The sequence below is a fragment of the Pistacia vera genome, unplaced genomic scaffold (assembly GCF_008641045.1).
Source record: "Pistacia vera cultivar Batoury unplaced genomic scaffold, PisVer_v2 Contig254, whole genome shotgun sequence".
NCBI classification, from domain to species: Eukaryota; Viridiplantae; Streptophyta; class Magnoliopsida; order Sapindales; family Anacardiaceae; genus Pistacia; species Pistacia vera.
Window position 1 is genome coordinate 356,050 of NW_022196062.1, and position 25,346 is coordinate 381,395.

The following is a 25,346-nucleotide window of genomic DNA, read 5'->3' on the forward strand; positions in this document are numbered from 1 at the left end:
AAGTGAACAATCTTATCCATTTTACTCCATAGAAACTCCAAAGTCTAGAACGGTGAAGAGCCTTCTTCATCTCTCCCTAAATATCGAAACAAAACCAGTCAAACAAGTGTCATGGAATACATATCACATCTTTAGTACATTTTAAAACACTTTTCATTTTAGTGAAACATTAGATACGTAAATAACGTATCCGAACATTTGAATAAAAAATAAGAAAGAATATGAGGACGCGTGGCTTCGAGGGATTGAAGCTGGCAGTGAATCCACTTGTTGAAAGGGAAGACCCATGTGTCAAAGAGAGGGGGGAAATGATGAAGCCACATGGGGTAGTAGCGTCCAAGAGACTGTGGTTTCTGGGGTTCTATAATAGCAGAGACCGTTTGACAAATCTTCAACATCTGCAATCTTCACGTGCTTCTCTGCTATCTGCCTCCTAGTTTATCTGTTTGTCTCTATCTCTGCAAAGCTTATCCACTGCTCTCTTTAGGTCTTTTTAGTCAGCGAGGTCGTTTCCCGTTAAGAAAAAACTATCAAAGAGTAGTTTTGTTCGTTACTTGACAAAGAAAGCTACCTTACCTACCTGCCTTGCTTTGCTCTACTTTACGATAATTTTAACATGGAAAACAAAAGCAACAACGTGGTTCTTCTTCATCCAGAAATTTTGATCATCTTTTTGGTCCCAAGGACTCCTTCATCTCTTCATCCTGCACCACTGGATTTTTAGCTCTATTTTCCCACCACCATCAACGGTTTAATTATTTTCTTCTAATTAGTTAAAATAAAAAATACTTCACTTCAGTACATATCTATATTGTTTTGCTTTAGATTTGCTCATGCTTAACACTTAAAAATCTTTATTTTCGTTGGTAGACTAGTGGCCTTGCTCTTCGGCAGATAGCTTATGTTATAAAATGGTTGTTTTATTTGGCTTTGTTGAGCTTGCAAAAGTTACTTGGTTAAGTGAATCCAATATATTGTTCATGTTTCGTTGGAGGTTGTTCTTTTACTTCTACTCAGGAGTTTAAAAGTTTATTTGGGTTAAAAATTGGGATCTCTCAAATTGAATATTGTAGGAAGAATGCATATATAGGGGTGCCTGCCAAAGTTGAAAGTTCTTTCATCAGCTGCATGTCATATATTAATGTTTAGTGAGCTAGTTTTATGGTTGGTAGAACAAGTAGATTAGAAAATTGAATTTGATCATTTGTTCACTTATAAGAAAAAAAGGGTTTATTTAAAGGTTTGGATTTGTTTCCTTTACAGATCTAGGAATAAGGATAGATTTTTTTATTTGTTTATTGCTGTGTATTGAACTAGTTTAGTATATACAGACAGACTACTGTTATCTCAATGGACAATCCAGTGTCTTGGCTGCCCATCAAAAGACACCCCTGGATTTTCCTGAATCGAAAGAAGTGTGCTTCTTCTTTGAAGTTGATGAAATAATTATGTTGCACGTTCTGAATCAAATATTTTCTTTCTTTGTTGATTGATGATCAGATGGAAAGTGGGAAAGAGTCTTCTCACAGTGAAAATGGGGTCACTTAAAAGCAGGGCGAAAACAGCAAGGCTGAGAGTAATATTTTTAGTAGCAAAGAAAAAATTCAATTTATCAGAATGAAACTGCAGAACCTTGCTATTTTAGCTCTTCAATATACATGGAGGCCAAGAAAACTACTCTCCAAGAACCAAAACCCCCACTGAATCTCACCATGCTGTAAGTATAAATTAAACCCATCCATCATGTCCTCAATTATAATAGCATGTAGCATTACCAAATTATAACTGATTTATTTATTTTGGGGTTACTTCAGTCTAAGAAAGATGGGGGAGAGGATGACCCTAATGGAAACATGCTAACAGCGCTTCAAGAGGAAATTGGTGGCAGGGTATGTTGGTTAACATTTAGTAAGGCTATTAATCTTCCTAGTTTGACACTTAATAAGAGTTTAATGTATATTTTTTTTCTGCAGGCTCGCTCTATTACTAATACCTTGCCCTCAATATAAAGCAAAGTCACCATCTAGATATACAGTAAGTTATTCTAAATCCACTTGTGGTAGGTTAATGGTTATCTATTCGTTTATTCTCTTGTGCTTTTCTGCTTCTGATGAATACTTAATATAGCATTATATAACTATTGTTGCTGTTGGTTATCTTCAGGAATGGTGATCAACTTTTATCTTATATTATTAAATAAGTGGTGCTAGTATTAGAAGAAATAGCTGAGAGTAATAAGTCAGGACTTGCTGCAAACATATTGGGTTCTTTTTTCCAACTAGTCAACTTGAGCAAGTATATATGTCATATATGAGCTCTGATAATATGAAGAGACTTAATGTCATCACTCAACGGGAAATCATGTACACAGTCTCTTTTGTGTAACAAACCCATTTTCCTTTCAGTTGATGAACCATGTTTTCTGGGTTTTCAGCCCTCAAACTAAAATATATATATGGACTGATATTTCTCTGTATCTCTCTATTATGTTCTCCCACCTTCTTTTTATCTTTCACTTGAACTTAAAACTCATCAGCTTGAGATTGTAAACATGAACTAGTTTATTGAGTTAATAGACTCTGTAACAAAAATTCAAACAAAAGCAGCACATTTTGTTAAGCAAAGACAATAGTTTATTTGATATTATTCAGATGCCTGGGTAACAAGTTAACACAATTTAACAGCTGATAAACAGCAACAAGGATAAAATCAAAGCATGGTTACAGCTAGTAGTAACCACTTTACAACCACAGGCACCATAACTTACTCTCTTTACTCTTCAAGGCAGTGTGTAAGCTGCAACAAACAAAAACCAATCAAATTGAAGCCAAGCCTAGAGCAAATGGAAAAATATCACGAAAAGCTAAGAACATGCCAGCTTACCTCCACACTGGTAACCCCAGGACGATCGCAAGGTTGCAACGCTTGGGGATGGTTATGGCTATTCGGGCTTGACACCGGAGCTCTTAGCTGTATTAACAGCATAACAGCACATAGGCATTTGGGGTTCTGGGCCAGTTTCTTGACTGCTTGGCAGCACTGGCCGGAACTGGAGCCTTCTCATCTTGTGCAGCCATTGCACAGGAGCGAGCTTAAAAGCTTCCCTATCAGGGGATGATTTCCCACATTCACCAGCCCCATCAACTCCATTATTGAACCCAGAAATGCCCAGAATTACCAGAAACACAAGAATGCAAGTGTACTTCATGGGAGTTTCCATTTTCTTCATGCGATGCACAAACACTCCACAATCTGCAGGATTTATACTGAAACATGCAGCTAAAGATATCTTTACACGTCAAGCTCACAAATCATAGTGGAAGAACCACTAAAACCAAAAGTCACTTATTTTCTCACCAAACACCTCATTGCAGATTGAAGATCCAACTATTTTAAGCAAATAACTGTTAGTGCTTTCAAAGCTTTAGCCACCCTCCACTAATTTTCTATCCTTCAAAATATATAGCAATCGAACACGTTTCACAATCACTAACACTACATCAAGCAACAATTTCAAACTCTACTAAACTAGCTTGCCACCCCTACAACTACAAATATCTAGAAAGCCAACCAATCCACTATTTAACAATAAACCCATTTAAAAAAAAACAAAAAAAAAAAGTTAATTCATTAACATCAAATTTTCAAGTCAAATTTTATTAACCATAAGAACGCAATCTCTCGTCAATTCATAGTTCTTAACTAAACCATTACACAGCACACAAGAACAATAATACGACCAAAAAACAAAAAAACTAACTAGCCTGTAGAAAAGCGTACAAAACAACAGAACATAAATCAACAACGCACAAGGGACCAAGATCACAAGCGGCACAATGGCGGCAAAACCATGCCCACTTCCATTCGCACACGACAGCGTCCCAAGTTTGATTTGAACGAGATTAACCAACGCGATCATCAAACAATACACCCAGCAACCGACCCGACACCGGAACCAGCATCCCGACCGAGCAAACCTTTGTTGACTTGAGCCTCGAAATCCGAATCAAAATGTGACTGGTTGAAACGTCGGATGCTTGCTTCAGACTCAACGCAATGATGCTAAAAACAAGAAACTGAAGGCGTACACGTGGAAGAGATCATGTTCTCGGCAAAGTTTGGGCCAGGCCTGCAAGTGAGATCGGTGATGAGGGTGCTGGAGGGGTCCCTGGGGTTCCATGCCAGCCCGACGAAAACGGCGAGAGTGAAGAGGAGTTAACGTTGACGAGGGTCTAGGGCCGTTATGTGGATGCTCGTCGTCTAAAACGGCGGCGCTTAGAGATCAGACGAGGAGATTTAGATTCGGAGTTGAGGAATTTTTTGTCGGATAATGAGAAGAAGGAGGAGGGACATTGGGAAAGTAGTTAGCTTTATTTGAATATTTGTTCAGAGTGAACGTTACGCATTTCACGTTGAAGATCTGAAAAAGAATAGTGGCAAGTAATGTTTCTAAATCGTGACATGGAATTTATATTTATTATATGGTTTTAATTTGATTATTAAATTGATCTTGGGAAGTAGTTAGCTTTATTGCTCGTTATTGACTCATTGTAATATTATTAACTAAACATTTTATGTTGGTAATTACCATTCTCATAACATACATTAGTTTTTTTTTTAATGTAAATAAATTGGATCAAGATTTTTTATCCGAATTTTTTTTTTTGATGATCGAGGTGTTGGTTAGCTTACGTGTACCTCAATAATCCTCTGGAACCTTGGAACTACCGGTCGGATAAAAGTTCTAATTGCCATCTCTATTAGCAACCGTGGAGACTCGAATTCGGAAGACATATTAGATCCCTCTCTTTTTTTTTACCCTCAGACACTCGCATTAGGAGACCATGTTTACCTTCTCTTGGACTTTGGAGACCATGTTAAATCTCCTCTTGTCTTTTACCTTGGGGACCAGACTTCAGAAACCATGTTAGATCTTTTTTTGCTCTTTACCATCATGCCACAGTAGTGTTTTTTTGTCCGAATTAACTTTTCACAAAGTATGTTAATTATAAGGGTGTAAGTATTCATTCCGAAACCTATAAATTTCCATGTTTTCTTCACTAAACTATGACCCCGACAACAATAGTATGTGTATATTTATTTTATTCGCCACTTGTTAATTTATGTTTATAACAGATGGCATGTCCGCGCATTGCCGGGTTTATTATTAAATTATTTTTATTTTATTATTGAATTTTTATATTTTAAGAAATCGTAAACGTTATTGTTTCACAAAAAAAGTCAATATTAATTATAATAGAATTTTTTTTAGTTTTATTTTTATTTTTTTACGGGTTTTTTATGTTTAAAGATTTTTCTTTGGAAGTTTTCGATTCAATTAAAGTAGAGTATCTTCTGCCTAATGAGAGAGTTGTTTCTTTTATTCATAAGAAAATACATAAAGTTTGTTATAAATTGAAGATTGTAATAACAATTGTAATGGCAAGAGAAATTGTTTACATCAGATGGTCCCCTGAACTAAGGTATTCTATAAACCTTAAAGTCATGCTAACAAACTCAACACTGCCAGAGTGATGAAAAGATATTATAATGTTTTGTTAGAAATAACAGCTCAACCATGCATGTAATATCGTATTACAGAAACGTGAATCTCTGTTATTGTCAAAGAAAGCACTTGTATTCCTCAAGGAAAAAAATAGAACTATATATATGTTGTTGCTTGAACAGCTAAAAATAACAATGGATTAAAAGTAGATATTATAAAATATAAGAGTAATCATTATGTTATTACCGCACGCTTCTATTTGTTTGGATTTTGGATTGACAATAGTTGGTCTTTCGTCTTCCATTTGTTAATGATATCTGTGTGAAATGAAATAAATTTTAAAGGTTATGGATGTGTTGATTCTATTCTTATATAGCTTTAGATGCATTGAATGACGTTTTTATGAACGATTGCGCAACAATTAGTAATTTTTCAAATTAAAAAGGAATGTGAAAGATCTCAAATTAAAAGAGGAATGTGAAAGATCTATATTGAATCATTAATTGAATTCATGTGAATAAATCCCTATATAACAACTCTTAATATTCATGGAAATCAATACACACACGTGAATCATTAGTGATTTACAAATTAAAGAGGAATGTAAAGATCTAAATTAAAAGGGAATGTGCAAGATCTTTATTGAATAATTAATTAAATGAATGTGAATAATCCTTATATAGCATCTCTTAATATTCATGGAAATCAATAACACACACTGAAACATTAGTAATTCATCAAATTAAAGAAATGTGAAAGATCTCGAATTAAAAAATTGAAATACATGTTGCGAATCAATATATTACACGTTGTATGTAATATATTAATGTGAGTTATTTTTTTTTTTATGACGTTTGTAAATGTAATACATTTTATATTATCTTCCATTGATAATAGAAAAACAAAAAACAAAAAAAAAGATTGTGTACATACATTTTATCAAATTAAAAAAATGAAATTTCAAATTAAAGAGAATGTAAAGATTTGTATTGAATACATTAATTGAATACATTTGAATATCCCTATTTAGCAAGCCCAATAAACACAAACACGGGAACCAATTAACGAGTCTTACATGGCGATCATATGTCAATCCTACGTGGCTCAGAAGAAGCATCTGCTTCAGCATTATATAGATATATAAAAGAAATGTGAAAGATCTCAGTAAAAGAGGAATGCGAAATATTGTATTGAATACATTAATTGAATGCATGTGAATAATTCCTATTATAACAAGCCCAATAAACAGCAAACACGTGGACCAATTAACGACATCATACATGACGATCATGCTCATCTTACGTATCGTCAAAAAAAGTCTGCTACAACGTTATATAGATATATACTGTTGTTTGTTATAAGATCTTAGATGTTTAATTGTTTACTAAAAATTTAATTTAAATTTTGATGGACCTCCTGGGATGAGTAATTCTCATAATAGATGGTCTTTTGAACTTTCAATGTAGTTCAAGCTTCTTTATACTTTTAAATTTTCCAAGCTATTGATGGTATTTTGTTGATGTCTCAAATTGAAAGGGTCATATTCACAAATGAATTTCCAAAACGAAGCACTGAAGTAACATCCTCATTATTGTCAGTATCCTCCATTTTTTTTTTTCTGGAGTTCACATGTTTTATCCATTTTCTTATTCAAAATGCTTGAAAAGCATTAAACTTGTTATTGATGTTATAAATTTAAAATCAACAACAAAATATCAACAAGGGCATTTGGTCTAGTGGTATGATTCTCGCTTAGGTGCGAGAGGTCCCGAGTTCAATTCTCGGAATGCCCCGTTTAAGATGTTCATCTTTTTATGGCACATGAAAAGATATTCCGTGAACGGAAAATAAGAATCAACTCATAATGCAGTATTTTCATGTTTTTCCCTCAAAACTCTCTGATCTGATGAAGCCAATCTGCAATCTCATATATATATTATTCTATCAACTCACAGCTACATTACATTCAAATAAACCAATAAGTGGTAAACAAGATATTTCAACTCTAGTCCAAGAAATGTCCTCTACCATTAACAATCCTAATTCTCACACTGTATTTTTCATTCTCTCAAAACTCTCTCAAGAGACAGTATATCGAGGCTGATTTTGGCGCAACTTCGTCCCATTTTGGTTGGCTGATGAGATTCTTTTGATGCCCAAACCTTCATAACCATTTGTTGCAACTGAACTTATCTCCTCAGTTGGATTCCCACAACTTTGCTTTTGTGTCAACACCAAGATAATTTGACACACTCTCTTCACCCCAAAACCGCGGCGGTTAGCCTTGTTGTTGTTGGTGTGACGAGAAAAGGATTCTCTCCCCTCTTGCAGGACTAATTAGAGGTGCAGGTGAGAAGCTTGGTGTGTTATGTTGCTTATACGGAGTGCCTGAGGCAGGCACATTACCGAAGGGGATTGTAACTTTCTTATGAGAAATTACACTGACTGTTGTAACTGATGACAGCTTATCTGAATTTTTATTCAAGTCATCCACTTATTAAATCATCAATCCGAGCCACAATGTTGAATGCCAGACTCTCCAAAACCTTGAATAGCTCTCAAGAATGGATTTCCCAACATCCTGAAAAGTTCAAAAGAACTTCGTTGAAGTTCATATATAGTGAAGGAACAAAGAATCTTTCAAAGAAAGGAAATAGAACCTTGTTGCAGTGGATCTTGCTGGTGTCCAATGTAGTTTGTGTTATCTCTCAAACACTCACTCACAAATCATTCATGTTTGGCTTTCTACAACACTTGAACCATACGGATGGAGGTAAGTGATTAAATTCTGCATTATATTACATACGTAATATTCCACACTCAGCCTTACGCAAACAAATTTCATAAAGCACATCAACAAAAGTAGATCCATCTAAAGAATTTTATATCATCTAAAGCTTCAAAATCAAATCGTCAATTGTGACCAATAATAAGCATGTGTCGAAAATCAAAGAGAAAATGACATATTCCCACCCGAGGTTTAGCGAAATCCAAGTTAATACTCCTAATTGCATTTATTCTAGATTCTCATCTTAAAGTAACATCGTTTTCTTTATTTTAACAGAATTCTCAACTTTTCACTATGGCACGTTAGCACACTAAAGTGCATCGGTGCTTTCTTTGGCTGAAGATGGGTTCGTGTTAGCAAAAGACGGCTCACGTTAGTAACGTCCAAGCCGACGGTTTTTGGGTTTTTCTGACCGATTTCGAAGTCCAAAAGGACTTCTGAGACTACTGTTGGACTCCTTACAACCTCCTCTACAAAAATCATACCTCCACTTGCTGACCTCACTCACCATTTCCGATCACCTCCAACAGTCATTAACGATGTTAATTTAAGGGCAGAAATCTGAAATAAATGCAATTAGGAGTATCAATTTTGGGATTTCACTAAACCTTGCGTGGGAATCTGTTGTTTACTCAAAATCAAAACTAGCTAAATGGCAAATTGGGGTAGAATCCAGAAAACTTGGAATATTTGGTTCTTCACTTCTTGCAATTTGACAAGTAGCTTCATGGGAGAGACGACCAGGTATATATACTTTCTATAATAGTGACTGAATAGTGTTTCACTTAAATGGTCAGTAAGAATACTGAGAAAATGGTGGAATATGCCATTGAAGGCATTTCAATTCAATGTTTGAAGCCTGTCTCACTTACACTAGAAAATTCTTTTTAACTTTTGCAAGTGAAATTGTCACAATTTAATTAAGGCAGTTTTCATTTCATGCATGCACTTATCCTCTATCGCAAAAGCTATCCGAAAGGAACCTTAAGGAAGATTGTCAAACAAAATTCCCAAACTTCAGTATCTTCTTCCATGGAAATTCTATCAATTATAAGCCTCGTATATATTATCTTGCTTTATCACCCTGGATTATAGTGGGATTACACGTGACATGAAGTAAATGGAGAGCTTTAGTTTAATTAATTACTTAAAAGAAAAGATCTATAACCACATATTAATGATAAATAGGATTCGAAATCTTCCAAGAAAATGGATCATGTATATATCAGTGATCTTTGTTCTTTTATATTTGGTTCTTTTAGTCTCAGACGAACCTCATCCAGAAAAAAAGATTGTTTAATTAACAAGTACAATTTATTATGTTGATCTGGTTTAGAATAGACATTAGTGTGATCGTTATCTACTTAGAACCATTTAAAGACACACAAGTGCCATATTCTTGGACGGACGTTTAGCCTTCTTATTATAGTTTATTTATTCCATGGCTGGCTTCAAGAGATACCTAGATGATCATTTCAAATCATCCTTAAATATATAGTGCTACCTGCCGCCTCAATTAATTAACCTTTTGTTTAAGCTAATGACTTTGCTTTTTTGCTTGTATAAGTGCCCTACTCTTCATAACAATCTTGAATAAATCCATTTGAAAGATCAGATTATATATTTGTGGGACTTTTCAAGGAAGTGTTCATGTATCTACACTAATAAACAAACATCTACTAACTCTTGATGAAATTCAAAGAAAATGGCGAAAAGGCAGAAACTCTTAATACTGTCTTTGAAATCAAAGAAAAATCATATATTCTGTCTTTGATTTTCAAAGATTTGAAGGAAGATTGCCATATATTTTTTGGTATCTTTGTTGATTTTGGTAGACAAAAAAGTTGGATAGAATTGTTGGGAGTCACTGTTTGTAGAAATAGAGCATATCCCGAATTGCCCAAGTTGAGCAAATAATAGTGAACAATCTTTCCATTTTATCTCCATAGAAACCCAAAGTCTAGAAGTGAAGAGCCTTCTTCAATCTCTCCCTAAATCTCGAAACAAAACCAGTCAAACAAGTGTCATGGAATAAACATATCACATCTTTAGTACATTTATAAAACATTTTCTTTTAGTGAAACTATTAGATACGTAAATAACGTATCCGAACATTTGAATGAAAATGAAAGAAAGAATATGAGGACGCGTGGCTTCGAGGGATTGAAGCTGGCAGTGAATCCACTGGTTAAAGGAAGAGCCCATGTGTCAAAGAGAGGGAGGAAATGAATGAAGCCACTGGGGTAGTAGCGCCAAGAGAACTGTGGTTTCTGGGGTCTATAAATAGCAGAGCCGTTTGAAATATCTTCAACCATCTGCAATCTTCACTGCTCTCTGCTATCTGCCTCCTAGTTATCTGTTTGTCTCTATCTCTGCAAAGCTTATCCACTGCTCTTCTTTAGGGTCTTTTAGTCAGCGAGGTCGTTTCCCGTTAAGAGAAAACTATCAAGAGTAGTTTTGTTCGTTACTTGACAAAGAAAGCTACCTTACCTAGCCTTGCTTTGCTCTACTTCTGATAATTTAACATGGAAACAAAAGGCAAGCAACAGGTGGTTCTTCTTCATCCAGAAATTTTGATCATCTTTTTGGTCCCAAGGACTCCTCTTCATCTTCTTCATCCTCCACCACTGGGATTTTTAGCTCTATTTTCCCACCACCATCAACGGTATAATTATTTTCTTCTAATTAGTTAAAATAAAAAATACTTCACTTCAGTACATATCTATATTGTTTTGCTTTTAGATTTGCTCATGCTTAACACTTAAAAATCTTTATTTTTCGTTGGTAGACTAGTGGCCTTGCTCTTCGGCAGATAGCTTATGTTATTAAAATGGTTGTTTTATTTGCTTTGTTGAGCTTTGCAAAGTTCTTGGTTAAGTGAATCACATATATTTGTCATGTTTCGTTGGAGGGTTGTTCTTTTACTTTCTACTCAGGAGTTTAAAGTTTATTTGGGTTAAAATTGGGATCTCTCAAATTGAATATTATAGGAGACAATATAGAGGGGTGCCTGCCAAAGTTGAAAGTTCTTTCATCAGCTGCATGTCATATATTAATGTTTAGTGAGCTAGTTTTCATGGTTGGTAGAGAACAAGTAGATTTAGAAAATTGAATTTGAATCATTTGTTCACTATAAAGAAAAAAAGGGTTTATTTAAAGGTTTGGATTTGTTTTCCTTTACAGATCTAGGAATTAGGATAGATTTCTTTTATTTGTTTATTACTGTGTATTGAACTAGTTTATAGTATACAGACAGACTACTGTTATCTCAAGGACAATCCAGTGTCTTTGGCTGCTCCATCAAAAAGACACCCCAATGGATTTTCCTGAATCGAAAGAAGTGTGCTTCTCTTTGAAGTTGATGAAAAAATTATGTTGCACGTTCTGAATCAAATATTTTCTTTCTTTTTGATTGATGATCAGATGGAAAGTGGGAAAGAGTCTTCTCACAGTGGAATAATGGGGTCACTAAAAGCAGGGCGAAACACCAAGGCTGAGAGTATTTTTTAGTAGCAAAGAAAAAATTCAATTTATCAGAATGAAACTGCAGAACCTTGCTATTTTAGCTCTTCAATATACATATGGAGGCCAAGAAAACTACTCTCCAAGAACCAAAACCCCCACTGAATCTCACCATGCTGTAAGTTAAATAAACCCATACATCATGTCCTCAATTATAATAGCATGTAGCATTACCAAATTATAACTGATTTATTTATTTTTGGGGTTATCTTCAGTCTAAGAAAGATGGGGGAGAGGATGACCCTAATGGAAACAATGCTAACAGCGCTTCAAGAGGAAATTGGTGGCAGGGTATGTTGGTTAACATTTAGTAAGCCTATTAATCTTCCAAGTTTGACACTTAAATAAGAGTTTAATGTATATTTTTTTCTGCAGGCTCGCTCTATTACTAATACCTTGCCCTCATATAAGCAAAGTCACCATCTAGATATACAGTAAGTTATTCTAAATCCATTTGGTAGGTTAAATGGTTATCTGATTCGTTTATTCCTCTTGTGCTTTCTGAATACATTAATATAGCATTATAAACTATTGTTGCTGTTGGTTACTTCAGGAATGGTGATCAACTTTTATCTTATATTATTAGAAATAAGTGGTCTAGTATTAGAAGAGAATAGCTGAGAGTAATGAAGTCAGGACTTGCTGCAAACATGATGGGTTCTTTTTTCCAACTAGTCAACTTGAGCAAGTTATATATCTATATGAGCTCTGATAATATAAGAGAACTTAATGTCATCACTCAACGGGAAATCATGTACACAGTCTCTTTGTGTAACAAACCCATTTTCCTTTCAGTTGATGAACCATGTTTTCTGGGTTTTCAGCCCTCAAACTAAAATATTATATATGGACTGATATATTCTCTGTATCTCTCTATTAGTCTCCCACCTTCTTTTTACTTTCACTTTGAACTAAAACTCATCAGCTTGAGATTGTAAACATGAACAGTTTATTGAGTTAATAGACTCTGTAGCAAAATTCAAACAAGAAGCAGCAATTTTGTTAAGCAAAGACAATAGATTATTTGATATTATTCAGATGCCTGGGTAACAAGTATACACAATTTAACAAGCTAGATAAACTAGCAACAAGGATAAAATCAAAGCATGGTTATAGCTAGTAGTAACCACTTTACAACCACAGGCACCATAACTTACTCTCTTTACTCTTCAGGCAGTGTGTAAGCTGCAACAAACAAAAACCAATCAAATTGAAGCCAAGCCTGGAAGCATAATGGAAAAATATTCAGCGAAAAGCTAAGAATATGCCAGCTTACCTCCACACTGGTAACCCACAGGACGATCAGCAAGGTTGCAACGCTTGGGGATGGTTATGGCTATCTCGGGCTTGACACCGGAGCTCTTAGCTGTATTAGACAGCATAACAGCACATAGGCATTTGGGGTTCTGGGCCAGTTTCTTGACTGCTTGGCAGCACTGGCCGGAGACTGGAGCCTTCTCATCTTGCCAGCCATTCACAGGGAACGAGCTTAAAAGCTTCCCTATCAGGGGATGATTTCCCACATTACCAGCCCCATCAACTCCATTATTGACCCAGAAATGCCCAAATTCCAGAAACACAAGAATGCAAGTGTACTTCTGGAGTTTCCATTTTCTTCAATGCGATGCACAAACACTCCACAATCTAGCAGGATTTATACTGAAACATGCAGCTAAAGATATCTTTACACGTCAACTCCAAATCATAGTGGAAGAACCACTAAAACCAAAAGTCACTATTTTCTCACCAAACACCCTATTGCAGATGAAGATTACCAACTATTTTAGCAAATAACTTTTAGTGCTTTCGAAAGCTTTAGCCACCCTTCCACTAATTTTCTATCCTTCAAAATATATAGCAATCGAACACGTTTCACAATCAACTAACACTACATCAATGCAACAATTTCAAACTCTACTAAACTAGCTTGCCACCCCTACAACTACAAATATCTCGAAACCAACCAATCCCAATTTACAATAAACCCAATTTAAAAAAACAAAAAAAAAAAAAGTTAATTCATTAACATCAAATTTTCATCAGAATTTTTATTAACCTAAGAACGCATCTCTCCTGTCAATTCATAGTTCTTAACTAAACCATTACACAGCACACAAGAACAATAAGACGACCAAAAAAAAAAAAAAACTAACTAGCCTTAGAAAAGCGTACAAAACAACAGAAACATAAACAACAACGCACAGGGACCAAATCACAAGCGGCACAATGGCGCAAAACCATGCCCACTTCCATTCGCACACGACAGCGTCCCAAGTTTGATTTGAACGAGATTAACCAACGCGATCATCAAACAAATACATCCAGCAACCGACCCGACACCGAAACCAGCATCCCGACCCGAAGCAAACCTTTGTGACTTGAGCCTCGAAATCCGAATCAAAATGTGTGACTGGTTGAAACGTCGGATGGCTTGCTTCAGACTCAACGCAATGATGCTAGAAAACAAGAAGGAACTGAAGGCGTACACGTGGAAGGAGATCATGTTCTCGGCAAAGTTTGGGCCGCCTGCAATGAGATCGGTGATGAGGGTGCTGGAGGTCCCTGGGGTTCCTGCCAGCCCACGAAAACGGCGAGAGTGAAAAGGGAGTTAACGTTGACGGGCATCTAGGGCCGTTATGTGGATGCTCGTCGTCATTAAAACGGCGCGCTTAGAGATCAGACGAGGAGATTTAGATTCGGAGTTGAGGAATTTTTGGTCGATAATGAGAAAGAGGAGAGGGATCATTGGGAAGTAGTTAGCTTTATTTGAATATTTGGTCCAGAGTGAACGTACGCATTTCACGTTGAAAGCTGAAAAAGAATAGTGGCAAGTAATGTTACTAAATCGTGACATGGAATTTATATTTATATTATATGGTTTTAATTTGATTATTAAATTGATCATTGGAAAGTTGTTGCTTTATTGCTCGTTATTGACTCATTGTAATATTATTAACTAAACATTTTATGTTGGGTAATTACCCATTCATCATAATCATACATTAGTTTTTTTTTTTAATGTATAATAAATTGGATCGGATTTTTTATCCGAAATTTTTTTTTTTTGAATGATCGAGAGTGTGGGTTAGCTTACGCGTACCTCAATAATCCTTTGAACCTTGGAACTACCGTCGATAAGAATTCTAATTGCCACCTCTATTAGCAACCGTGGAGACTCGAATCGGAAGATCATGTTAGATCCCCCTCTTGTTTTTTTACCCTCAAGGACACTCGCATATAGGAGACCATGTTAGATCATTCTCTTAGGACTTTGGAGACCATGTTAAATCTTCCTCTTGTTTTTTTACCTTGGGGAACCGACTTCAGAAACCATGTTAGATCTTTTTTTGCTCTTTTACCATCATGCCACAGTAGTGGTTTTTGTCCGAATTAACTTTTCACAAAGTACGATTAATTATAAGGGTGTAAGTATTCATTCCGAACCTATAAATCTCCATGTTTCTTTCACTAAATCTATGACCCCGACAACGATAGTAGTGTATATTTATTTTATCTGCCTGCGTTGTTAATTTATGTTTATAACAGATGGCATGCCCCGCATTGGCGGGTTTATTTATTAAATTATTTTTATTTTATTATTGAATTTTTATATTTTAAGAAATCGTAAACGATTATTGTTTCACAAAAAAAAAAAAAGGTCAAATATTTTTAATAGATTTTTTTTATCAGTTTTTTTTATGTTTAAAGAATTTTCTTTGGAAGTTTTCGGTTCGATTAAAGTAGAGTATCTTCTGCATATGAGAGAGTTGTTATCTTTTATTCATAAGAAAAATACATAAGTTTGGTTATAAATTGAAGACTGTAATAACAATTGTAATGGCAAGAGAAATTGTTTCAACATCAGATGGTCCCCTGAACTGAGGTATTCTACAAAACCTTAAAACCAGCTGGACAAACTCAACACTATCAGAGTGATGAAAAAGATATTATGAATGTTTTGTTAGAAATAACAGCTCAACATGCATAATATTCGATTTACGAAACGTGAATCCCTGATTGTTACCAAAGAAAAAGACTTGGTATTCCTCAAGGAAAAAAGTAGAACTATATGATGTTATGCTTGAACTGCTAAAAATTAACAATGGACATGTAAAAGTAGATAGTAGAAGGATATAATATATCATTGATGTTATTACCGCACGCTTCTATTTGTTTGGATTTTGGATTGACAAGTTGGTTTTTCGTCTTCCATTTGTTAATGATATCTGTGTGAAATGAAATAAATATTTGAAGGTGTATGGATTGTTGGTTTGTCTATTCTTATATAGCTTTAGATGCATTGAATGACGTTTGTATGAACGATTGCGAACAAAAATTAGTAATTTTCAAATTAAAAAGGAATGTGAAAGATCTCAAATTAAAAGAGATGTGAAAGATCTATATTGAATACATTAATTGAATCATGTGAATAAATCCCTATATACAATCTCTAATATTCATGGAAATCAATAACACACCATGTGAATCATTAGTATTTATCAAATTAAAAGAGAATTGAAAGATCTCAAATTAAAAGGGAATGTGCAAGATCTATTTGAATATATTAATTGAATGAATGTGAATAATCCTTATTATAGCAATCTCTTAATATTCATGGAAATCAATAACACACATGAATCATTAGTAATTATCAAATAAAGAGGAATGTGAAAGATCTAGAATTAAAAATGAAATATATCGTCAGAATCATATATTGAACAGTTGTATGTAATATATTAATGGTTGTATGTAATATATTAATGGTTAGTTATTTTTTTATGACGTTTGTAATGTAAATACATTTTTTATTATTCATTCCATATATATAGAAAAAACAAAACAAAAAAAAGACTGTGTACATACATTTTTATCAAATTAAAAGAAATGTAAAGATTTGTATTGAATACATTAATTGAATGCATTTGAATAGTCCCTTTTAGCAAGCCCAATAAACACAACACGTGACCAATTAACGACATCTTACATGGCGATCATATTCAATCCTACGTGGCATCAGAAGAAGCAATCTGCTTCAGCATTATATAGATATATAAAGAAATGTGAAAGATCTCAAATTAAAGAGAATGTGAAATATTTGTATTGAATACATTAATTGAATGCATGTGAATAATTCCATTATAACAAGCCTCAATAAACAGCAAACACGTGGACCAATTAACGACATCCTACATGGCAATCATATATCTCCTACGTTCGTTAGAAGAAGCAGTCTGCTCAACATTATATAGATATATATGTTGTTTGTTAATAAGACTTAGTGTTTAATTGTTTAACTAAATATTTAATTTAAATTTTGATGGACCTCCTGGGATGAGTAAGTCTCATAATAGATCTTATACTTTACAATTGTAGTTCAAGCTTCTTTATACTTTTACAATTTTCCAACTATTTATGTGTATTTGTTGATGTCTCAAATTGAAAGGGTCATATTCCAAATGAATTATCAAACGAAGCACTGAAGTAAACATCCTCGAATTATTGTCAGTATCCCCTTTTTTGTTTTCTGGGTTCACATGTTTTATCCATTTTCTTAATTCAAAATGCTTGTAAAAAGGATTAAACTTGTATTGATGTTATAATTTAAAATCACAACAACACAAATACAACAGCTTTGGTCTAGTGGTATGATCTCGCTTAGGTGCGAGAGGTCCCGAGTTCAATTCTCGGAATGCCCCGTTTAAGATGTTCATCTTTTTATGGCACATGAAAAGATATCCTGAACGGAAAATAAGAATCAACTCATAAATGCCAAAGTATTTTCGTTTTTCCCTCAAAACTCTCTGATCTGATGAAGCCAATCTGCAATCTCATATATATATTATTCTATCAACTCACAGCTACATTACATTCAAATAAACCAATAAGATGGGTAAACAAGATATTTCAACTCATAGTCACAAGAAATGTCCTCTACCATTAACAATCCTAATTCTCACACTGTATTTTTCATTCCTCAAAAACTCTCAAGAGACAGTATATCGAGGCTGATTTTGGCACAACTTCGTCCCATTTTGGTTGGCTGATGATGAATTCTTGATGCACCAAACCTTCATAACCATTTGTTGCAACTGAACTTATCTCCTCAGTTGGATTCCCACACACCTTTGCTTTTGTGTCAACACCAAGATAATTTGACAACACTCTCTTCACCCCAAACCGCGGCGGTTAGCCTTGTTGTTGTTGCGAGAAAAGGAGTCTCTCCCTCTTGCAGGACTAATTAGAGGTGCAGGTGAGAAGCTTGGTGTGTTATGTTGCTTTATACGGAGTGCCTGAGGCAGGCACATTACCGAAGGGGATTGTAACTTTCTTATGAGAAATTACACTACTGTTGTAACTGATGACAGCTTATCTGAATTTTATTCAAGTCATCCACAATATATAAATCATCAATCCGAGCCACAATGTTGAATGCCAGACCTCCAAAACTCTTGAATAGCTCTCAAGAATGGATTTCCCAACATCCTGAAAAGTTCAAAAGAACTTCTCAGTTGAAGTTCATATATAGTGAAAGGAACAAGATTTTCAAGAAAGGAAATAGAACCTTGTTGCAGTGATCTTGCTGGTGTCCAATGTAGTTTGTGTAGACTAGGAAACCGCTGTTTCAAGCAAAGCAAGAGACTTTCAGATCTTTCAGCAAGCAATTCCCTCTTTCTCCATCAATCATGAAGTCCTTCACCATTCCCATGATGATTTTGCAGTGGAACGATTTGGATTTGGTTGGGGCTTCGAGTGAGCTCTTCGACGCCACACGTATATTGAGGCTTCCACACGGTTTGCTATCTCAAGAGCAACGTGCTCTGAGGACAGGTCAAGGCAATCTAGCAAGCAGTCAGCAGAGAACTGATCTGAGTAATTACCTGTAAATAACTTCCCCTAAACAGGTTCTCCCATTCTGAGAACAAACAAATAAAAAAAAAAAAACAGTTGCATAAAACAAGCATCATAATCAAACATTTGTGATGATTTAGTTGACACTAGAAAAAGAATTATCTTTTGGATATCCAACCTTGGAAGTGATTCTAAGTATGACTCAGGCACTTCCATTTCTGCTAAGGTAATACTATTTATGGCCATTGCAGCTTTAAGGATCTGGTTTGTGCATTCACGCGTGTGATGCAGTTGCTTTCTTGAATTTCAGAGAGGCCACCAGCAGGTACACGGGGCACAGGAAGCCACCACTTCTCTTCTTGCCGCTGAATTGTTTTCCGAAAGAGGCTGATCCATCTGCTTCTGGGGCTATAATCCCTTGATCAACATACCAAATTCGGTATCCACAAAACTATCCAATATTTCCTGTCATAGAATAAACTAGATGTAAGTTGAAAATGGCTTTACCAAACTGAGAACAATGAAACAATGAAAGTGAAATCTTACAAGGAGCATGTTGTCTAGTTTCCTGAGAGCGGGAGATTCATGAAAATATCTGATCTAGGCCTGCAAGACATGACCTACAAATTGCAAAACACCCATTTTAGCTCAAAACGCCATAAATCAGATGGTGAAAGTAGAGAAGGTTCAAAAGTTCAGCTTTTCCTGAGATCCTTACAATTAAAGAAAGTGTATAGTTCAAGCACTTTCAGAAAAAAACAGAAAGGCCTAAAATTTTCCCTTACCTCAAGTTTTTTCCATTGAAAATGTTTGCCAAGATGGGATCAATTCCACAATGTGATCACTAACACAAAGAAGCAGCTCCATTCTCTTTTCCACATTGATTTCTTCTCAGAAGGTAAGGTTCTAATCTCCACAGTTGTCCAAATATAGTAGCTAAAAATCATACCAAAAGATAGTAAATTACAGTCCAAATAATTAAGAACGACAAAAAAGAAATTGAAAAGTAATTGTAATAGAGAGAAATCTGCACACAAAGAAGAGAGCATACCACATAGATTGGTAATGGAATTAGATAGCCAAAGCTGGGCAAACACCTTTACCAGAACCTGACATGTCTTCACCAAGCAACAATTTTGCAACCTTTCCTTCATCATATCCATCTTTTCCAAATCACCAAGTAAAATAAAAATAATCAGTTTACCAAAAAAAGGAAAACATAATCAGAAAAAAAAAAAAAAAATGTTAATCCACTACCCAAAGACAAACCGGTAGAAACATAAAAACTATATTACTCCTTTTGTTACAGGGATAACTTAAAACATCAGAAATTTTGAATTTTTACTGTACTAGTCCTGAAACAAAAACATTTAAATTCTAAATTTGAAATCTAAAACATCAGAATTGCGTACTTTCTGTAATCAAACAGAAACACCTCATCTGATCCAAAAGTTGTACGACTTAATTAAAAGAAATAAGTTTAAACTCAAAAACAGAAACTTTATCCTTTTCCCACAATGTTTTCTCAGCAACCAAACATACCCAAAAGCCAAAAAGCCAACCTGAAATGAGAGAACCCGTTTCTTAAACTTCAAATCATCAAAATGGCTCTTCTCTTCATTTCCCTTTTCATCAGAAACCAAACTTTTCTTCGACACTTCAGCTTTCCTGATAGGCCAACCCAAAAGAAGGGTGAACAAGACCCATTTTTTTCACTTCCTCGATGAGTCATCACAGCTTGAGCCGCTGAACTACTACTCTTTCTTGACTCGTCCCGGACTCAGTGGTAGTAGTTGTCACTGTCTCACTACCACCAGTACCATTCTTCTTCACTAAACTTCCCATTCTTTCCAAAATAAATTGAAACACAACTAAGGAAAACGTTTGTGGTTTGAAAATGTCTTGTCCTGTGACTGTCGAAATTGATTTTTGATTTTGAAATTGAAATGAAGAGAAAGTTTTAAGAAGAAGCACAGACATGACAACGTCTCTCTTTCACTTTCAGTGACTGACTAGAAAATACGTTCGTTCAAATTATAATAAAATATACGTACTTTGGCAGGTTTGGGCGGACTATGGGAAACACTACGAATTTACATTTACCCTGCTAAATACCATGAGTTACGGTTTTACCTGCTCTTTTCTCGCTTTTCCGAGTCATTTTTAATTTTTTGTGTACTAATAAATTTAAAAAATTAAATTAAAAAATTGACTTGATGGGTTCGTTCTGAAATTGTTTGAAAATAAAATGATTTTAGCAATTTTTATTTTTTTTTTCCTATATAAAATTAACGGACAGGTAAGTAGGTGTATGTTGAGAATTAATGATTTTTAGATGGTTAATTTGATTATATTTCCAGCTCATTTTTTTAATTTGTGGGGTGAATTTCAGCCTTGTTTTACATTTCAACATTAAACTCCATTTATTTTATTTTAAATACAATTATGAACGAAATTGAATTATTAACTGGCCTATTTGGACCATCAAATTATTTATATTTTAAAGAAAATAGAATTTAATTTCAAAACATTTTAAAATATTTTTGAAATATATCAACCAATTTTTTTTTATTTTTTCTAAAATTGTAAACTTTAAAAACAAAAATTTCCAACCTCGTTAGAGAAATTAATGTATGAATTTGACCATAAAAAAAAATTTATTATATGAATGTGTACACGTATTTAAGTTCAATAATGTCAATTAACATAAAACATGGTTAGATCCTATATTCAAAACTTTTAAAACTAATGTAATTCATGTGATTTAAGGTGTAATTTGACAAAAAGAAGAAAAAATAGGCTATTCATACCTACTATTCTTGTATTCTATATGTAATACATATTTAACTCGCATTTGGGTCAAATCCTCAATTAAATTCTTCAAAACATGGGCAAAAATCCCATATTCAAAAGTTTTTTAAATTAATATAAAATCATGTGAATTAACACAAAAAATACGGCTATTCATACTTTATTGAATAAATTATGTACATGTATTTAGGGGAATACATAATAAAATCTCAAAACATGGGTAAAATTTAGAGTCAAAATTTTCGCATGCTTTGACTCCTTTGTTGAATTAATCGAAAGTAACGTGATGTTAAGTATAATATAATTCATCTTCAAAACTTTATTAATTTTCTAATTTCCGCCACAAAATAAGTCAAATATTACTTTATGTATTTATGCCTTCAAATTTATAAATAACTCGAAAAAATTAGACCCTATCAAAGTCTATAACTTCACGTTCATTAATTACATAATCAAAATTATAATTGTCCCATTATCTAAATGTAGATAAAAATATAATATCTTTTCATAAAGTAAATTAAGGAAAATATTTATAGCTATAGGTGGTCCTAATTATAGAGCCACCTACTTTTGACCCAAAAAGATAATACACACAACGGTCCATTAATAGCTAAGAGTGAGTTTGTCTTATTGTTTTTATCTATATTGGATCATATTCTTCAAATGTTGTTTGGCACGTTATTCTCAAAATATTAGTCTATTTTTTTAATTATTTTTAGACCTTATAAGTTTATTAATTTCATTAAATACCCCCAGAAAAAAGTTTAAAAACTAACAAAACACTCCCACCCGCCAATACTTGTCAGATTCCGACAACCCACCGCCGGTGGTAGCGGGAATCTATCAAAACAGTCACAACACCACCGAAAATTGTCGGTAATGGCCAGATCTGGCATTTTCTGTCTAAATCCGTGATCGTTGACAGACAACGACGGTCATATCTTGGTCGTTGCTGACGACCAAAGATGGCCTTTTCCAGCCGTCGAAGGCCACATTCGGCCTTAAATTTGCATTTTTCGGCCAAATCCGTGGTGGATAAGGCCAGAAAAGGCCATATCGATCGAATACAGTCCAGATCCGACGGTATGTGTGGCCATTTCCCATTTCCATTTTCCGATCAGATTCCGGCTGGTGGCAGAATCAGGCACTGCGAGTGGTAAGGGTGTTTTTATCATTTTCAATATTTAATATATTAGGGTATTTATTAAATTAGCAAACCTTGGAAGCTTTTTCATAAATTTTAAATTTTATCTCGTAATACTCCCCTATCCAATTATTCAATATTATTCCTAAAATTCTACCAAAATGATAAACCAAACGTACCCTAAATGTTATATTAATTGCTATTATGTAACCATAAATTGTTATTATGTGCCAGATTGGCAGCCATGAAATTTGTAAACGTATTTTGCCATTAAATTATTATTATTATTATTATTTTTTATTATTTTTTTTTGATGTATAGTATATTTACGAGCCTTATATTTTGTCCTGAAGGGGCTATCGTTTTGGATAGTGACAAAAGTTGGCACATTTTGTAATATTTAGATTTGGTAGAAGGGTAATATGGTAAAGTTGTTAGTTAATTTGAATGATGAAGTAGCCGTTTGATGTGAATATTTGATATAGGGAAAAAGACAGGTGGTGGTTTTTTTCAGGATCTGAGTGAATTCTGATCTAAAATGTCTATTCTCTAATCATATACTACCCAACTTTTTGTTGCTCGAAAATAGAGCCTTTATAAAAACTCGTTTAGTCTAGAGTTTTGATTAAAACTGATAACCTTAGGGCTATTTTAAATGTAAGATAATTTTTTATGTGAGACATGTTAGAGAGGACGTGGCAAATTGGCAATTGCCCATTGGCTTGTACAATGTCTATTTGAATTACATTTATGGGCTCATTCAATTGCCATCCTAAAATTTGTCGTGAAAACGTTTTCCCCTCCCAATTCTGGGAAACTAATATTCTAACCACTGAATAACATGTTTGTCAATTATATGTAATGATGCAAAGGGTAAAAATTATATTTTGAATAATCAGTTGAAAAGTGTAGGCCAAATGACTTGTCCTTTTTTTTTTTTTAAGCATCAGGGGTATCTAGATCAGCTTATATATATCTTAATTAATTTTTCGGGATCTTAAAATTACCGGCCAGATAAGAGCTCTAGTGACTACCTCTATTAACATCCGAAAAGGAACTCAAATTCAAGACCTTTTGAGCAATACACCTAAGAGTTCCTATCAAACCGTTCAATTGATAGTTCGATTTGTCATTTTAGCTAAAATGGTTGTCTATTTTGAATAAATTACTAACCATTTTAGCATTGTTGCAATTCTCTAATGTAAAAAAGGTTAAGTAATTTGTTAAAAATATCTTTTAGATCCTTTACATCGTTATTTGAATGATAGAATCTCCATTTTTAGGTGATAGCGTTAGTTTCCCTAAGCAGGAGGAAAATAGTTTCAACGCTAAACATCAATCAATCACAACTTTAAGTTTAATCGAGCTAAAGAATTAAATAAGGACAACATTACGAATTTTCACATGTCAAATTAAATGTTTCACATGGAGAAACAATTATTGGGTATCTTTTTCTTAGTTCTTAATTGGAGTTGAAGTATTCTCACAATTTAGTCCCAATTGGTTATACATCAAATGATTTGAGTGGGTAGTTGAGCTTTCAATATAAATCTTCTAAAACGAACTTCATTTCATTTCCTTTTGAGTCTTTAAAAAACTTACAACTAAATAGAAAAAGGGGAAAAGGAGCAGCAACGGCTAGCAAATTGAGTTGAAAAAATAATAAAAAGTAACCTTTTTCACCATAAAAAAGTTAAATAACCCTTGACTTTTTATGTAGGCATGGTGGTCACTTTATCAAAGTTTTATCCTCTTAATTCTTACATCCCGCCTTTTCATTTCAACTTTGTGTTTCTTGGAATCATTTGTCCACATCTACCTTATTTTCTTTTTAAATAATTTAAATATAATCATTCTTATATAAGCGAAAAAAAAAAAAAAAAACCTTCTTATGAAATCAAATAAAGTGTTATAGTATAAACATCCATGCCCAATTTGAGATTAATTTAAAGATAAAATTGTTAAAGACAAAATTATAATAGTTAATGTTGAATTTAGAGTTGAAGACATCGACCTTTTGAAGTTGATATAATATAAAATTCTCATAAGGTTTCCAATTTAATAAAATTCTCTTTACCATTATAGAAGTTAATAAGCAGTTGAAAAACATAAATTATTACGAGTTCATAAATTTAATCCAATTACCATCCTCCCATTTATTTTAACATGTAAAACTTAATAGCTCAAAGATTTATGTCGTTTCATAAATCTTAAGTGATTTTTGTTATTTACAGGAAAACAGAAATCATAATAGGCTACTATATTAAATATAAGTTTTTAAAATAACAATTAATATTAATTTGGTATTATAAGAGATTGAATTAAATTCCCATTTAGGGCTAAGGTCGCCCTACTTCTAATTAGCATTTATTATATTAATACAATGGTGAAGAAGCTTCAAAGTGGTTAGACCAAATCACCTTTTAAGTAATGTAATGACCCATAAAAAGGTTAGATGTTAAAAAGGATTGAACCCACTTGAGCCACCTGCCCTTTTCACCAACACTTCATTAATAAACTATGATTTATGAATGATTAATACTTAAAACTAAATACAAATCAAACACCCATAAAATCTCACATTATAATATTATGGAACTCAACAACTCAAGGACTTCAAATTCAAACTTCAAAACCTACAAATTGGGCAATCTTTTTATTTATTGTCAAAGATGATCTTAGGCATCTTGAGGCTAATCCTCAAACCACCGTTTTGTCGATTGTCC

The 25,346-nt window shown here is 33.9% G+C and overlaps 2 long non-coding RNA genes and 2 pseudogenes across 2 annotated transcripts; 2 read left to right on the forward strand and 2 right to left on the reverse strand.

Annotated features, from left to right (window-relative positions):
• The first annotated feature begins 1,853 nt into the window (after nucleotides 1–1,853).
• Nucleotides 1,854–2,194, forward strand: LOC116132495. The gene is made up of 3 exons (XR_004128425.1): nucleotides 1,854–1,889; nucleotides 1,974–2,034; nucleotides 2,164–2,194. It is a non-coding gene; the product is annotated as an uncharacterized LOC116132495 (long non-coding RNA).
• Nucleotides 2,195–2,700: 506 nt separating this feature from the next.
• LOC116132521 lies at nucleotides 2,701–14,472 on the reverse strand (annotated as a pseudogene).
• LOC116132494 lies at nucleotides 11,855–12,220 on the forward strand. The gene is made up of 3 exons (XR_004128424.1): nucleotides 11,855–11,934; nucleotides 12,032–12,107; nucleotides 12,192–12,220. It is a non-coding gene; the product is annotated as an uncharacterized LOC116132494 (long non-coding RNA).
• A 3,328-nt stretch (nucleotides 14,473–17,800) lies between the features above and the next one.
• On the reverse strand, nucleotides 17,801–20,510 carry LOC116132523 (annotated as a pseudogene).
• Nucleotides 20,511–25,346: the final 4,836 nt, after the last annotated feature.